At 55.1% G+C, this 16609-nt stretch overlaps 1 long non-coding RNA gene across 1 annotated transcript in view; it reads left to right on the plus strand.

Moving 5' to 3' along the window:
• Nucleotides 5770-16609, plus strand: part of LOC108637961 — a 120725-nt gene continuing 109885 nt past the window's right edge. Inside the window, exon 1 of the long non-coding RNA XR_001919436.1 lies at nucleotides 5770-6022. This is a non-coding gene — a long non-coding RNA (uncharacterized LOC108637961). The remainder of the gene's footprint in view (nucleotides 6023-16609) is intronic.

The following is a 16609-nucleotide window of genomic DNA, read 5'->3' on the forward strand; positions in this document are numbered from 1 at the left end:
CCCTCGCTGCCCCAGCACTGGCCCTGCTCCCTGCGAGGACCTCCGGGTGTGACCACACAGGGGCCCTGGCTCCTGGCCAGGTGAGTGGGCGTGGGGCGAGGCCTCTCGGTGGAGTCCCAGGCTCTCTCCGCCCACCCGCGGGCGGCCTGCCTAGTGAGGACTCATGCCGGCCAGGCCGGAAAGCCTGGGGCAGCTCCAGGACCCCAAAGCCCAGACCCAGCTTATCACTGCCGTGCTTCCCCCCCTCGAGTATTGGAGGATGATCTCAGCGCCGTGGGCGTAGCTGACTGTAGGCCTGGGTCTGGTCTTTGTTGGGTTTATCACGAGCTCTGCAGGCGGATCCCTGTGCACTTGGTGCAGTTTGCTTTGTTCCCAAGCTTCTCTGCAGCCGGGACTAGGCCCCAAGGCCCAGGATCACCTGAGTGCCGGCCCAGTCCCTGGCTCCTCCCTGGCTCACAGTGGGGCTGGTGGAGTCCTCTCACTCACAAGCCACGGGTGCCAGAGCCTTACTGGCGAATGGAGGGACAAGGGTGGGTCATAGGAGGACCTCATGATTCTCAATCAGATGGTTCTGCACCCTCCAGGGGACACTGGTCAGTGTCTGAACACTGGGGAGATGGAAGCTGGCTGGGGGTGGGCAGGGATGCTACTGATATCTAGTGGGTGGAGGATGCAGGGCCATCTGGGGGACCAGGAGTGAGGACTAGGGAGCGTGTGGGAGAGCAGAAAGCACCAGAAGCCCTGTCCTGTTTCCCTTGAGGCTGGGAGCCTCCCCCAACCCTGGGCACCGCTGGGTTCCCACCATGGGCATCCCTGCCTTTCCTCGGCCAGGAAAAGTGTAGGGACCAGTAGAACAAACTTAACCCCGAGCTTCATGCTTCCGTGTACCTCCAGGGGCAAGCAGTTCCCTACGGAGCTACTTTAACTGGTATTTCTCTTCAGGCCTGAAAATACCTGCTCAGGTGTCGAATGTCTGCTTGAGTCTCGTGGTGATGGCAGACCCAGACCACTGAACCACACGTACAGTGTGTGAGTTTATCACAGCAAAGCTGCACATATTTAAAGGGCCTTGTCACTCACTACAGTAAGTAAATGAAAACAGCATCACCCTTTGGCACTCTGCTGTTCTGTCACCCCTTCCATCTCCAAAACATAGGAGTAGAAGGGGGTCAGGCACCGTGTGGTCCCCATTTTGCTGCCAAGGGAGCTCTGTGGCGCTCACAACCCACCCCACACGGTAAGTGGGAGGGCTAAGACTGGCTCGTGGAGTCTGAGTTAGGCTCTGCAAGCTCACTGTTCCCTGACCTTTCATGATTCAACACCGATCACCCTCGTGTCTAATTTGGTCACTTTCAGGTTGGTCAGTGTGATTCCCTGGACCCTCCCGTTGCTTTCTCGCAACCCGCCCTCCCCGACGGCGCTGTGGTGGTTGGCCTCCATGGTGGTCCCATGGACCCCACCTGTTGGTCAGCATCCCCGTCCCATGCAGAATCAGGGCTGGTCTGTGTGACCGAGAGCACACGGTGGAGCTGACTGAAGCTCTAAAAGGCTCAGCAGCCTCCACCTTGGCCTCCTGAATGGTGGCAGCCCCACAGAGAGGGCCACTTGCAGAGACACCGCATGCCAGCATGCGCTGGAGCCACATGGGAAGTGACCCTCCCAGCCCAGTCCAGCCATGGCCCCAGCTGACATAGGACCACGGCTTCATATCCCAGCCCAAGTGAAAACTGCCCAGCTGAGCCCTCCCCAGAGGCCTGGCCAGCTGACAGCATGAGAGAAGCCGCCGAGTGTGGCGGTGACCAGACTCAGCAGGAGTGACTGGAACACGCATACAGACCTGCACAGACCATAGACATGGGGGTGCGCCCAGGACAGACAAAACCGTCTCATTTCCCTGCCTAGGGCCCCTCTTACTCACCCTGGGGTAACGGCACTCCCACCAGCATTGGTGACCTGCTTGGAGGGGCCACTCCTGCCCGCAGGGCCTTGAGCCAGCTAGCACCTGACAACAAGACTAGCAGCTTCACAGCTTGGGAGCCCATGTTTGGGTCTCAGCTCCTCCCCGAGATAGGGCAAGCTGTTAGCACGGGGCCTGCTTGTGTCTGCCCCATGAAGGAAAAGCCTTCATTGAGAACGCCTAAATCAGAGTTCTTATGGGTAGACCAGAGGTTCTGAGCCTCTGCCACACATTGGAAGTGGCGCATAGAGCTGGAAGCCCCCAGTGCCCGCCCCAGCCAGATACCCGCTCAGCTTCTGGGACACATCCCATGTGGAGGCTCAGACCTACTCGGATGTTCAGAATGTGGCCGCGGCTGAAACCGCTGGCTCACACTGGCCAGTCTGATGCTTGTAAAGTGTTTTCAGGCCTTGTTTACAACATAGAGCACTTGGTTAAAAAGGAGATTCCCACACATCAGGCAGTCCACATCTTAGGAAATGGTTTTCCTGGACACGGCGGTCTAACCTGAAATGGTTTATGTTTAATCGCATTTTGCCACAGGAAAAAGTGCCCCAGGAAACACTGTGCGGAGGGCAGGATGCCTGGCTGGGCTCTTAAAATAGAAGCAGCCACAAACAGGGCAGTTCACTGATTCTGTAAACGACCACAGAGGTTCTACCTGCCCAGAGCGCAGCTGCCCAGCTGGACGGAAGTCATGAGGAAGGAGCCCCCACAGGGACCACTGCGCTTTATTAACTCACGAGGTCCCTTCACACAGTAGCTACTCAGAGACTGGTCCGGTCTGGCACCGGGCAGGGCTCTCCCAGGGATGGAAGCTGTGCGCCGTTTTTATACAGAAAGAGACTGACTGCAGGGCCTGGTGCACACAGCTGTGGGCTGGCACCTGGGAACAGCCAGGTGTTCTAGCTGCTCCTAACAACCCTAGCCCAAAGGTGGGATTTCTCCTCCCTCGAGGAAACCCCCCTTTTTCTCCAAAAGCCATTCAGCCATGTGGCTGAGCCTCGCCCCATCCTGAAGGGGGATCTCCACCTCAAGTCAGCTGATGGCAGGGCCACCCACGTCCCCCAGGGGCCTCCACCCAGCCCCCAGGTGAACGCTTGACTGAATCACAACAGCAGCTCGGCCAGGTGCCTCGCCAACCTGACCAGGTGCCACACTCAGCCTGCTATGTCCCGGCTCCCTCCTGGCCACTCCTTGGAGGGGCCTTCCCTGGACACTCCACCCAAAATAGCTGCTGTCTTGGGATTCAGTCCTGCTCACTGTACAGAGCTTTAGCAATACAGAACAGTAGGAAGAACAGGGAGGGTAAAGACCACCTGTAATTCTGCCACCCAGACACTAAGATTAAAGTTTGGGGGGTATTTTATTCAGTCTTCTCCCCCACCACCAGTTCAGGACTGAATGTCTTAGACATCAGTTAAGATGATTTAAAAACTCTACTCATTTTAATGCATTGTTCCTCTATTCTGGACAATAGACTAAATAGACAATTGTCTATTCTAGGTAGAATTCTGAATATATGTATTAATGTATATTACATCTATTAATTTTATATCTAAAACATATATTCAGATACAAACCTGGCAAGGTAACAATAGCCACTCAAGCATCACCCCATGAGCACCAGGCTACCCGTGTCCTGATGTTTCCTAATTTACCCACCCGCCCCCCACCACCGCTCCGATTTGGGGACCCTTCATTTCCAGTTATTTACCATCCTTGTAACATGTTTCCTGGATCTGGAATTCCTCCCCTAGAGGAGTGCCTGTGGAGTGACTGCAGCAAATGTCTGAAACATTTTCAGGGCTGCAGACACATGTCAGCAGGTTGACTGTCATCATATGTCTGAGTGCCCAGGGCCAGCTCTTACGTGTTCAAACTATAGGGCTTCTCAGGGAGCATCAGTACCAGGAGATGAGGGAATCTCTCCTTTGAATGCCAGTGATATTAATAGCACTTCCAAGAATGTTCCGTGTGCTACAAGTCATTTAACCCCGAACATAATCCCCAAGAAAGAGGTACCATTATCAACTGAATTTCGTGTACTTGTACATTGAAGCTCAGAGAGGTTAAGCAACTTGCCTTAAGCGGCACAGCCAGCAAATGGTGGAATCAGGTTTGAACCAGGCAGCTGGCTTCAGAGTCAGGGTCTGACCTGACATGGTGGCCATCCCTAGTCCAACCAGTGCCAGCTTTACCTACCCCCTATGCACAGGCCTGACCTTCCTGCATACTTGCCCCAGGTCCCAGAAGGTGATTGTTCTAATGCCCCTCTGCAGGTAACCAATAAGCCCATCAGTTCCCCCTATGACTGCTAACCTCCCCTTCTCCCTGGGAGTGAAGCCTGCCACCTTGGTCCTGCCTGCCCTCTGCCCACATGCTGGGGTGTCTCCCGGACCCTGATTAGACATGTAAGCGCCCCCTACTCATTAAACCAGCGATGTCTGTTGCTGACTCTCGATTCTTTTTTGGGTCTCAAGACTGAACAAGCACAAGGCTTGCAGGCCTGTAGGTGGCAGTCCAACAGACCTCTATGCAGGGCTGCCTCTCAGGCCCCAGGGGGTGGGTCTCACCCCTTTCTTCCACTTGGGAGCAGGGCAAGCCACTGAAGGAGACCTCAGGGGCCTCGCCCCGTGGACTGGAGCTCTCCACCTAAGGAGAGCTCTGGAACCAGGAATCAGAACCATGATTGGGGAGGCGCCTTTTCAGGCTTCCAGTCTAATGGCTGCCGAGGGTCCTTATGGAATCTTAGTCAAGAAGGGAGGATTCCTGAGACCGTTCGGAAGGATCACGGGACCCTTGTGTGACCAGGAGTTATAACCACCACTCTCACAGGGTCCTCGCTGTCAGAAGGGAGTAAGAACGTGAGCGCCTGTGGTGCCTTAGCGCGTGTGAATGGGAATGCGTGAGCAAACGTGTCAAGCGTCTCGCCTGTGCGTAAACACGATGCGTGCGTGGGCACGTCTGTGGCGGACATGCGTGCCCGTGCATGTTATGCGTGCATGGGCACGTCTGAAGCGGACGTGCGTGCCCCTGCGTGTCATGCGTGCGTGGGCACGTCTGTGGCAGACGTGCGTGTCATGCGTGCGTGGGCGCGCCCGGTCCCCTGAGGGCGGGGCGTTCTCCCCCGGGGCTGCTGTCCCCTGAGGGCTGTAGTTGACGGCTTCCACTCCTGCTCCGGCTGGGAAGCCTCGCCTGGCGGGCAGTGGGGGCTCAGGGCGGGCAGTGGGGGCTCAGGACCCGTCTCGGGTCAGCAATGGCCGTGTTAAGCTCTCGGAGTCGGTTTCCGTGGTGGCTGACGACAGCGGCGGACACTGTGGTGAAAGGACAGAACGGGCAGCTCGGGACGCAGTGGGGTGCGCAGCTCGGAGGAGAGGCGACCCTCGCGCCCCCCCCCCCCCCGCAGCGGGCACGTACAGTCCCCCCGGGGATTACTGGCTGGGGGTGCTGTCGACTTCTGACAGGACGAGGTCGGGCCTGAAGCAGCGTGACAGCCGAACATCTGAGGGGAACGGGAGGAGGCTGGGGGCCGACGGGCCGCGCTTCTCCCACCCTTCCGCGCCCAGGGGCGGGTCTGAACCGCCACATGCTCCAAGGGAAGCCCCCACAGAAGCCCTGCCAAAGACAGCGCCCCCCGCCCCAGACCCGCGGGCCGGGAACCCCGGCGGCAGGTGCGCCCTCGCCGCCCGGGGGCCAGTCTAGAGAGTGGAGAGACCGGCCAGCTCTGCGGAGGAGCATCTTCCGGCTGCTTGCACAGGGTTCAGTTGACGAAGCAGGAGCAGGAGGGAAGCCCGGCGGGGACCGGGCGAGCTCTCGTCGAGCCGGGGCTTCTTCTGGCTCGTGCGACCCGTCAGGCACGAGCAGGGTTAAGTGTGTGTGGGGGGCGGAGAGGGAATCCCAGACCGCCGGAACTGGAGACTTCCCAGCCGAGGGCGAAGCGGCCGCGAGAGGCAGCGCCGGCCACCCCGTGGCTTCCGTCGGCACCTGGGCGCGCGGAGTCGTGAGGACACGTCGACAGCCGCCCGCAGGACACGCGGCAGACCCGCCACGGCCGCCGCCAGGGTAAGTGCCGCCGGGGGGGGGGCCCAGGGGCCTGCAGGGGCGTCCGAAACGCAGCGCTTTCATGAGGAGTTGGTGTGTGCTGCTCTGAGAGCCATCCCTGTCTTCTTATTACTCATGCGTTCAGACTCGCAACCAAGTCGTGGCAACAAATGCAGTCTGGAAACATCTTTACGGCGAAACAAAGAATTCTGCTTTCCTGTTGACAACTCAGAGTGCTGGCCGGAAAGCCAGAGCCCAGAGGCAGATTCGTCTGGTGGGTAGAGGTCCGCCTGCTGTCTCTGCTCTGACCACACAGTCAGGGCTCCCTCCTTCCTTAAGGCCTTCTATTCGCTGCCAGATTTCTTCTTCTGTCGCGTCCCTGGTAACTGTCTTCTGTCTCGGCACCCAGGCTTGGATGTGCTGCAGACAAGCCTAGTTAGTGACACTTTATGCTCAATGTGCATCTCATTATGGCTGTTGTGAGAAAGTGTGGAGACGGGGCTGGGTCCCCCAACCCACAGTGGGGAGAATGGGGTCCTCTCAGTCAGTGGCATATAACCTGTCACCAGTCTGCACTGTGGATAACAAACCATGTTATGATACATGGGGGGACCCGTCTTCTGGTAATGGCTTCATTTGAGCAAGTTTCAAAACATTTCGCTTCCTGGTGCTTCTTGATGTGTCTGTTTCCCATTACACAGTCAGCCACCAGTGAAAGTGACAGTCGCGGTTTCCATGCGGAGATTTTGAACCACCTGGAGGGGCACCTCCACACATGCAGCGGCACCCACCACCCTCACTGACAGGCTTCCATAGCAGGGAAGGGTGCCTCTCCCCTCCCTCCCCCCCCCCCCCCCCCCGCCGCCCACCCCCATGGGTTTGGGGGGTTTTCTGTTAGTTTTTAAATTAAAATACAAAACCCCACCTCTTAAATGGTAAAGAGATGAAAGAGAAGATTTGAAAATACTGTTGCCTGCAGAGCTGGAATGGTAACAGTTGATAATAACATAGTAACAATATTAGTGACGTAGTAACAGTAATAGTAACCATGACAGTAATAATTCACAGTGTTCCTGCAGGTTTTTAAGTATGTTATGCTTTTATTTCTTCTTATCTCATTTGATTTTGCAACTACCATTTTCAGATGAGGAAACTGAGGCTCAGAGAGGTTAAGATCCTGACCAAGGACACATACCTAGTCAGTGGCAGAATTATTAACTGCAGGGCTCTGAACGTTAAGTCCCACATTTTGTGCTTAAGTCATTTACCCCTTCTTGTTGTTCTCCAGTATAACTGAATGCCGCCCTGGAAAACAGAAGGTGAGGCCTGGCTGGAGGTCTTTTAAGATGTCAGAACTTGTTATGTGTTTAAGATCCAGCAGTTAACAGGGTTAGATATTTATCTACCATCTACTATGTAGGTAATGCAAAGAGTCTAGGATGTTGATGAATCTGCACTGATGTGATCTACTGGGGAAACAGATGGAAATGTGAGCCTCTAGGAAGCCTTTCTTAGTCCATCTCCCACATACTGTGTGTGTGTCCACAGAAACCTGTATCCACTGAGCGCCAGCTAGGCAGAGAAGGTCCTGGATTGTTTGTGGGAATTCTGGGAGGGGACTTTCTGTTAGGGGAAGGGTCCATGAAGGGTTCATTTGAGCAAGTTTCAAAGCCACCCTCACTTCTCTCTTGGGGACCAGCTTTAACCTTGCTGGGTGTTCTCCACCCATGTTTGGGGCACTGTTCCTCCTCCCCAGAGCCCCCACCACACATACTGCATTGGCTTCTTGTGGATGGGGGTGTAGGAGCCTGCTTCCCTTTCTCTGCAGGGAGCTGCTCTCCCACCATGGGAGCCATGGACCCTGCCCCATGGGGGGCGAGGGGTGGGCACAGCCCTTAGGAGTGGTCAGAGGGGCCTTCCCTCTGTCTCTGGGATCAGGCCTGCTCCTGAGCACCAGGTTGTTGCTGTTGTGGTTTTTCATCCTCATCAGAGGCCCCATAGTTCCACAGGGAGAGTTATCTTAGCCCCCTCAATGGTCACAGAAGCTGGACCTCAGGGCAGTTAAGACACTTGCCAAGGCCACCTGGCCAGAAGCTCTGAGCCTGCTGGCAACCTGGCTGTGCTGGAGAGGGGTCATCTGCCTCCCAGATGTAATCGTAAAGAAAAACAAAATCAGATTTCTTGAGCTGTAACTCACGTACCATACAGTTCACTCATTTAAAGAGTACAGTTTTCTGGTTTCCGTCAGTCTGTGGAGTGATGCAGTAGCCTCACTGCTAACAATTTCAGAATATGTTCATCAACCCATCAGCAGTCACTATATCTCCCCAGTGGCTGGAGCCCCTAACCCTCTCAATGTCTCTATGGATTTACCAGTCTGGGCCTTCCCCCTGAACAGAATCAGACAGTATTTGGCTTTTGTGTCTCTCCGCCTCCTTCAGCATCACATCCTCAAGGCACATCCATGTGGCAGCCTGTGTCTCTGGGTGAGACCCCTGGCCTTTCCCACCAGAGCCCCTGAAGGCATCCAGAAACTTAGGAGGAGCCTCCAGCTTCATCTAGGGCACCGCTTCATGTTTTCTCATGGAGACCTCATGTTTTGCCCTGTTCTCCATGTTGTGACAAATGAACACAGAAGGCTCAGGACCCGTGGCCATCTCTGCCAGATTTGCTAAGTTAACAGCCCAGCCAGCTTTCACCATTAACCATGGGACTCTGCTGGCTTCCCTCAGCACTTGGACATGGAGAGGAATTTCCACTTCTGAAAGTGCAAAAGGGATTTCCAGGGGACCCTGGGGAACTTTTTCAAAATAGTGTATGAAGTGTGCATTCAAAAGCAAACAGCAACCTCAGGCAAGATAAGTGAATATGTGTCATTTCAGCTGGACCTGCCTAAAGCACTGTGTTATAAAAGATTCCAAAGCCCTGACTGGGATTTGGTGATTGATTGATGATGTCTGCTGTGGGCTAGGTAAGGGATGATAGTGAGCTGTGTGGTGGCAGATTTAGTTGAAAGGGAAAAGTGGATCCTGGAAGCTAAGGCCAGGCACACTCAGAAGGCAAGCCTTGCACCAATCTGTGTGTGTGTGTGTGTGTGTGTGTGTGTGTGTGTGTGTGTGTGTATGGAAAGACACGTCCTTAGGCCCAGCTGTGCTGACCAGGCCAAGTTTCAGGCAGGCGGAGTCTGGACCCAGGCCCAGCAGGCTGGTTTCAGGGAGTCTGTGAGGAAGTCATCTCCCAGGTCAGCCCCCTCTGAGTAATCGAGGATTTAATAACCAGAATCTCTTGCCTCCCCACATCTGGTGACTTTCGGGCCAGCACAGTGCGTTTCCTTCTTGGCCGGTGGGTCCCTACAGAGGGAGCATCGTGGATGGGTGCCAGTGCCGGGCCGGGGTCCAGCCCCCACCAGCCCCCACCATGTGCCCTCGCACCTCTGAAGTCAGCGCATTGCAGAGGAATTACGAGCCCGTCCCCCACCGCCCTGCCCCCGGCGCCTCCCCTGCTCACAACTAACAGACAGTCCTTGGCAGTTGGGGCTTCTAAGGAGTGTCCCTCTGTTGGAGGGACAGCAAGTACAGTGAGCACCCACGGAGGAGGCTGGATGAGAAGGCCAGGTGCCTTCTCGGGGGAGTCAGGTGTCTGAGGCCCACTGCCAGGTCCCCATACTCACGCATGCATTTGTGACCTCCTGCTTAACTCACTTCTCTTGGAAAGTCAGTTTTTCCCGTTAAAAAGAAACCCAGCTAGCAGACAACCAGAGCGGGGAGTGCACGGTCAGTCTGCTCCCGTCTGGGCTAATGAGGATGTCACCCCCACCTCTGACTCTACCGCGGCTGCTTCTGTTCTGCAGTGGGCAGGCAGGCAGGGCTGTCCTGAGGCTCTTCCCCATCCTGCTTAAGTGCCTGGGGGCCATTTATCCTGAGCAGACCCAGAGAGAGTGCCCTACCAGCCAGAAGAGTGGACACCAGGTGGCCACTGCTCTCTCTCTGGCAGTGGTCCCTACTACCACTGCTGTGTTGACCTTGCCAGGCCCACAGAGTGTGCATGTCCTGTGCGCTCTGCCCCCTTGGGCCTTTGAGGGCAGGTCTCATGTTTTAAGGTCTTGTGTTTTAAGGTGAGGTGACTGGGGGGCCCCCAAAAGTGGCCCCCAAAGATGCCCCCATCCTGATCCCCAGAACTGCAGATATGTGACCTGACATGGCAGAAGGACTTTGCAGGTGTGATTAGATAAAGGATTGGAGATGGAGATGGATGGATTGTCCAGGTGGGCCATGCATAATCTCTGGGTCCTCATACAAGGCAGGGGACTAAGCCTCTGATGTTGGACCTGTCAGGTCATGTGGGTGTTGTGTTCACATTCCTGACCCCTAAGTTGGGGGCTTTATCAGTGAGTTCCCATCTTACCTGCATACACTTGGTGGATGTGAACAGGTGTCCTGAGAGGTGGCCGCCCATGTGGGGGTGAATCCAGAAAACCCTCTGCCATAAAACAGTGTCCCCAAGGCACACACCACATGGCCTCGATCCTCTTGTTAGTGATCTTGATTTGTCCTCCCCACTCAGCTATGAAATACACACCCTCCGAGGAAGAAACCACGTGGAACATTAACGTTTTAGGGTGGGAAGTAGCTCTCACAGGATGTCTGAGCCCAGCCCCTTGTGAAATCACCCAGTGGGATGCCACTCAGCCCTGGTACATGAGAACTGCTGGTGGCGGGGAACAGAGCGGGAGCCCCTTCCGGGTGTCTTGTCCTGATGGCATGTATGGTCCTAGGAACCTGCATGCTTCACACGTTCCCAGGCAGTCCTGCTCCTGCTGGTCTGGGATCTACACTCTGAGAGCCCCTCTGGTTCATGCATTCCTTGTAGTAAACACAAGGTGAGTCACGGACTTGAAGGTAAAATGGGTAATGACACAACTTTAGAAAAAAGGAACAGGAGAAGATCTTCAGGACCTGGGCCAGGTGAAGTTCTGAGACCTGACGTTGCAAAGCACAGCCCCTCGAAGGGTTGTCATAAAGGTACTGACCCCAATCAAACGGGCTTGGTCAAAGTATTGACAGATGCTGTGGAGAGAATGGACAGACAAGACCCAGGCTGAGGAAAGGTTGTAAATCACAGCGCTGACAAAGGATCTGGGTCCAGAATATACAGAGAACTCGCAAAAGTCAACAGTAAGAAACAACCCAATTTGAAATGGGCAAAAGACATGAACAGACACCTCATCCGAGAGATGTGGCAAATGGGACACAAAAAGACATTTAACATCATGAGTCCCTGGGGAAATGCATGTTAGGCCTGCAGTGAGACATGCCGCACACCTGGCAGAACAGCTGCGTCCTCACGTTGGTAACACTGGGTTCTGGCAGCATGGGGAAGAACCAAGTCTCGGCCGTGCTGGGAGCGTGCAGCATGGCACAGCCCTCGTAAAAATGGTTTGGCGCTTTCCTCTAAAAGTGAAAATGCAGTCTAGTAACGACACAGGGCGTTTATATCCCCGAGAAATGAAGACCTGTCTTCACAGGAGAACATGCACAGCAGTTGTACTTCTAGCGGCCCAAGCTGGAAACCACAGCTGTGTCCTTCACCTCCATGGAAAACCACTTGGCAGTGAAAAGGAATGATCTCTGTGAGTAGAGAGCTGCTCACACACAAGCACACAAATGCGCACATGCACCCACACACACGTGCTTGCTGAGCTGACGGAATCCAAACACGTGTGAGACCTAGGCCAGCCTGGCAGCGACGACGCCTCCTAGGTGTGTACAGGTTGTTAACGCAGGGGAGCTGGGAGTGGGAGAGGAGACATAGGCACATGTCAGTTTCCTGTGAATTTGTCATTATTGAAAGAGTAAAGTTTTAAATAAGGGGAAAACCAAAGAAAAAGCACCATGAATTCTCGTTTTCGCCCTTTAATCTTTTTCACTTGGAGAGTGACTAAGTCCATCTGAGTCACGAGGCAGCTCTGGGAACTCAGGCTGGTCAGACCCCAGGGGAGGCGGGGCTTTTCCAGGAAGACCTCGACCTAGCTGGAGCCGGGGACCCCGTCTCGCTAAGCCTTGATAACGGATGAGTAACCTACCCAGTCATAATGCGGACTGTGTGGGCGAGTGTTCTGAAGGTTGTGTAGCGTAGTAACATTCGTGGCTGTTCCCATCAATGGTGCACACTTAGCATCCAGCCAGCAGATACTGAGCAACTAATGTGTTCCAGACACAGAAGATGGAAGGGAAGCGCAGAGAGGTAAAGCTGCTGGCCTCAGGTCACACAGCCAGTGAGTGGCAGAGCAGGGATTTGAACCTGACACTGATTCTGGAGGCCACACACTTACCCACTCCCCATGACTAGACCGGCTGCCACGTTCTGGGGGCCTTCATCACCCTCCTTCCTCAGCACAGGCGAGTTGGGGTCCACCCTGGGTCATCCAGCTCTCCTTACGGAAGATGGCTGGGGTGAGGTGTGTCCCCGCCATGGTGGGTCAGCCGTGAAGCCCTTGGTGGGGAGTAGCCCATTGTCTTTCCTGAATTCTGACCCAGCCTGGGCCCCCCGGGCAGCGGAGGCCAAGAGAGGCAGAGCCAGTCTGGCCCGAGGGCGCAGCCATGCCTTGGTGGCCAGAGCAGGTCTCCAGGCCTTGGGGAACCCTATTGCTGGGAGCACTGACAGGTGTCAAAGGGAGGGAAGCTGCAGGCTCTGAGTGCATGTCCTGCTCTGTGACCTACAGTAAGACCCTTGACCTCTCTGGTTGGGCCCCAGTCTCCGGCTGACAGGCTCTGACAGGCTATGCTTGGGGATGCAGAGGCCTTTGCCCTCCTTTGCAGCCAGGTCAGAGGTGAGTTCTGGTATGTCTTCTGAAGCTACCAGCCCTTGTGGATGACGTCGTGCTACCTGGTGGCCTGTCCCAGCGTCACAGTTGAGAGACTGGTCACGTGTTCAGGGCCAGTTTCCCCACACCCATCTCTGAGCTGCCATGTTCCTGTGGGGAAGAGGCCCTCCCTGCTCCTACACCAGCGGCTCCACCCAAGGTGGGGGTTTCATTCCCTCATCAGGAGCTCAGTTCCTGGGCTGTGCTGCGGGTGGTCCCGGCCCAGATAAGGGCCCCTGACTGCTAGGGTGCTGGACCCTTTCTCATCATAGAGACTTTTAAACATATAAAGTAAAAACTCTCTTCTGGACATACCAAGGAGCCTAGCTCTATCACAGTACAGATTCCCAGTAGAGCAAACCCAGTGATTCATAAGTTCTTACAGGGCCGAGTGGTGCCCAGCAGCCCCTGGGCTCAGATGCCATGCTGAGCACACCCTGCCCCACTGGCACCGTGGGCTCTACTGCATGTGGAGACCGATGTTCATACTTGAAGGAAACACTCTAGTTCACTAAAGGGTAGAAAAAAATGAAGATTTTAGTGTTTTTCTCACTCAACGTCATGGAGTCCTTTATCCATCCTGGGGATGGCAGATTTACCTTAGCTAGTTTCATCAAAAATACAGATTGCTGGGCCCCCAAGAAGATCAGATCCGGTATCCCTATGGGCAGAACCCGGGAGTCTGCACTGTAAGCTGTAGCCCTAGAGGATGTCTATAGCATTAAAGTCTAAAACTTTCTTGAGGGTTCAGGGCGGGTTCTAGTAACTAAAGTCTCAGTGTGTTTCAGCTGCACACCAGGAGCCAGATCCCCAGGCCACTGATGGACAGCCACTAGGGGTCCTCCCTCCCCCTCCCTGCCAGCCTAGCTCACCCCTCTTCTTCCTTTTTCCTTCTTTTCTAGGCAATCATACCTGTAGATGTGTTTTTCTCTGTGGCTGGCTAGTTAGTTACTGACCGGCATCTCTATATTAAAGTTGCTTTAGGGCTTTTGGAGGTGGTGTGTTTCTTCCAGGGGGTCTTCTCTAGAGTGCTGGGCAGTCCTTTGGGCCTTTGGGTTTTCCTTGAGGGCCATTCACAGCAGGGCCCAGAGGCGTGAAGGCCTTGGGAATGGGGCCCCATATTAGCTGCCACAGGCACAGGCAGCAGGGAGGACCCAGTGTCTGGCCGTGCTGGGTGGAGGGCTTGCTTTGGGGCCAGTAATGGATTTAGGAGCAGAGTCTGCATTTGGTTCACTTTCCAGTTAATCTCTATATACAGCTGAGCCTAAGCTTCCTCGTCTGAGGAATGAGGATGAAATGAAATGCAGATGGTCGGCACATTACCGATGCACCAGACCGGTTCATTGTCCTCTTCTTTGCCAAGTGGGCCGATCTGGGCTCAGGGCTGCACTGGCCATTTCCTGACAGTAAGACCCCAGTGGGTAAGGGTCATTTTAAAAAGAAGATAAATATCTGACTGTAACCAGTACAAAATGCACACATCAGAGATTTTATTTCACTCATTAACTAATGAGAGAACCAGGGAGACATTGCCCATGTTTCAAAGGTTTCAGAGAACCACACATGCAGGCAATGGGGATTTACAGAGGGGCTGAGCCGCCTGGCACTGCACCTGCCTTTCTGTGGATAGAGATCACGCTGCAGGGCTGGCAGCGAGGGCAGAGAGGCAGAAGGAGTTTGTCCATTTCCGTCTATGCAGGTTTTCCTGATGCTTGTAGCTGTTGAATGGTAGTGACATTCCCCCAGTCTCCAAGTTGTCGAGAGAGTAAAGGAAAGATGGAGGAGGAAAGGCTTTGTAGAGGCTTATGTGTATCAGGTTCGTGGAAGCTAAGGGGCTCGGGGGATGCGGTGCAGCCACGCCTTCATGTCAGTTTTTCGCTGGGCTGGAGCCTGGTTCAAACTCACCGCTCCATTTCCTGTGTCCCCCGCCCCCTCCCTTCAGCACAGGCTCCCTTGGCCCAGAACCCTGGCACCTGACTGAGCAGCCCGCAGCACGTTCATCGCTGTAAAGCGGAGTGAGAGTGCCCTCGGGCTGTGGGAATCAGCTTTTCTCCCAGTCACTGTTTTCCTTTCCAAGCAAATGGCTCAAAACAACCAAACACCCTGTGTGCAGAGATGGAAGGACACCTGCTCCTGCCAGGGGCCAGGACCCAGGCTTGGATGTGATTTCCACAGAGGGCGGGACACAGAAATGGAGACACAAGTGCAGGGAGCTGTCGCCTGCTGAGCATGCAGCCTCCACCCACCAGGGAAGATGCTGGCCAGCCAGAGGAGCTGGACGTGGGAGTGGGTGCTCTGTTCCCAGCATCTCCCCACAATTGGAGAGCACTTTGAGGAAGGCAGTTTTGCCCCAGTCGCTAAACTCTGGTCTTGGTTAATTCAGAAACATCAGAGTGGTCGCGGGTGAGGGAAGACAGCTCACCACGGGTGGTGGGTGTGGACACCCCTAGTTGTTCTAACTGAGCTTGTGGGGGGATGCTGGAGCAGGGATGCTGGGATCAGCTTGAAGAACGTTTGCCTGTCCTGACCAAGCCTCTCACAGCTTGGGAAGCAGTCCTTTCTGGGGAGGCCGCTCAGCAACAGGGACCTGGATCTCCCACCAACAGAGCTGAGAAGCCCCTTAAGTCCACACGGGGTTCTGGAGGGAGAAGACATTGGCTGCATGTGGGTGATGAGCCCTGGGAAGGTGGGTGGGGTGTGCACCCCCACTCCCCCTCCCTTATCCAGCCTTCCCACCTCCAGGGAGCACTAGGTTGGCCTTATGGTCTCTGAGGATGAACATCCTCGAGGGGGTGGAGCAGGCCTGGGCGTCCCTTCTTGGCGGTGCCTCCAGGGTTTGAGATGGGGCTCAAGGCCCCCTCCTCTGCCTCGCACAAGTCATAGAAAAGGCAGATGATAAATTCATTTGTGCCTCTGAGCTTTGCTTCCATTTCACGAGTGATGTCATTGGCCCTTTTGGGAGGCATTACTAGCTACAGGGCTGGGAAAGTAAGCCAAGGGGGCTCCCCCAAACCCCAGGCAGCTGGGGAAGGCAGTCAGGTGTCAATTATTAGGGTCACCTGAAAACACATCAGTGGCAGAAGGCTGGGCATTCCCAGCTGCTCCAGTGTGAGCAGCTGAGTGGAGGCATCTCCCCCCACCCCCCAAGGGCAGGCGCCGCCCTGTGTCCATGGAGCGCTCAGCTGGGTTGGCGGGGCTGGTGGCATCCAACCCGCCAGAAATCGTGAGTCACCACGGCTCCGGGTGGACCTCACGGATGAGGACAGAAGGTTCCCACGCGCCCTCCGTACTTGGCTCTGGGTGGGCAGAAGGTACAGGGAGAGGAAATGGAAGGCGGATGCTCGGCCATGTCTCTTGGGGGATCTGGGGACAGGGACCTCTTCCAGGGAGACAGAGGCCAGGCTGAAGTGCCAAGGCAGTCTCCCGTGGCAACCACGTGGCTGTAGCATGGGCTGGCCTTCCTGGGACCTTTTGAGGTTCTGGAGAAGCCCTAGGATAAGGTGTGGATGTTTTGTCCCCGCCCTTTGTTGACCAGATGCCTCTCATGTGCCCCACATTGATCTGTGCTAAGTGTCAAATTCAGAGAGTTTAATAAAGAGATTTGTAAAAAGTCAGACAGAGAATAGAAGCTAAGTTGATGCATCCAAAGCCACCTCACAGGCTGAAAATTTTGAAACTATTGATCATGGCCATTGGGTGGGTGCATGCACTTAGCTCAGGGATCTGCTAGCAGAGGATGGACTTGT

This window comes from Capra hircus, chromosome 18 (assembly GCF_001704415.2).
Source record: "Capra hircus breed San Clemente chromosome 18, ASM170441v1, whole genome shotgun sequence".
In the NCBI taxonomy this organism is placed as follows: domain Eukaryota; kingdom Metazoa; phylum Chordata; class Mammalia; order Artiodactyla; family Bovidae; genus Capra; species Capra hircus.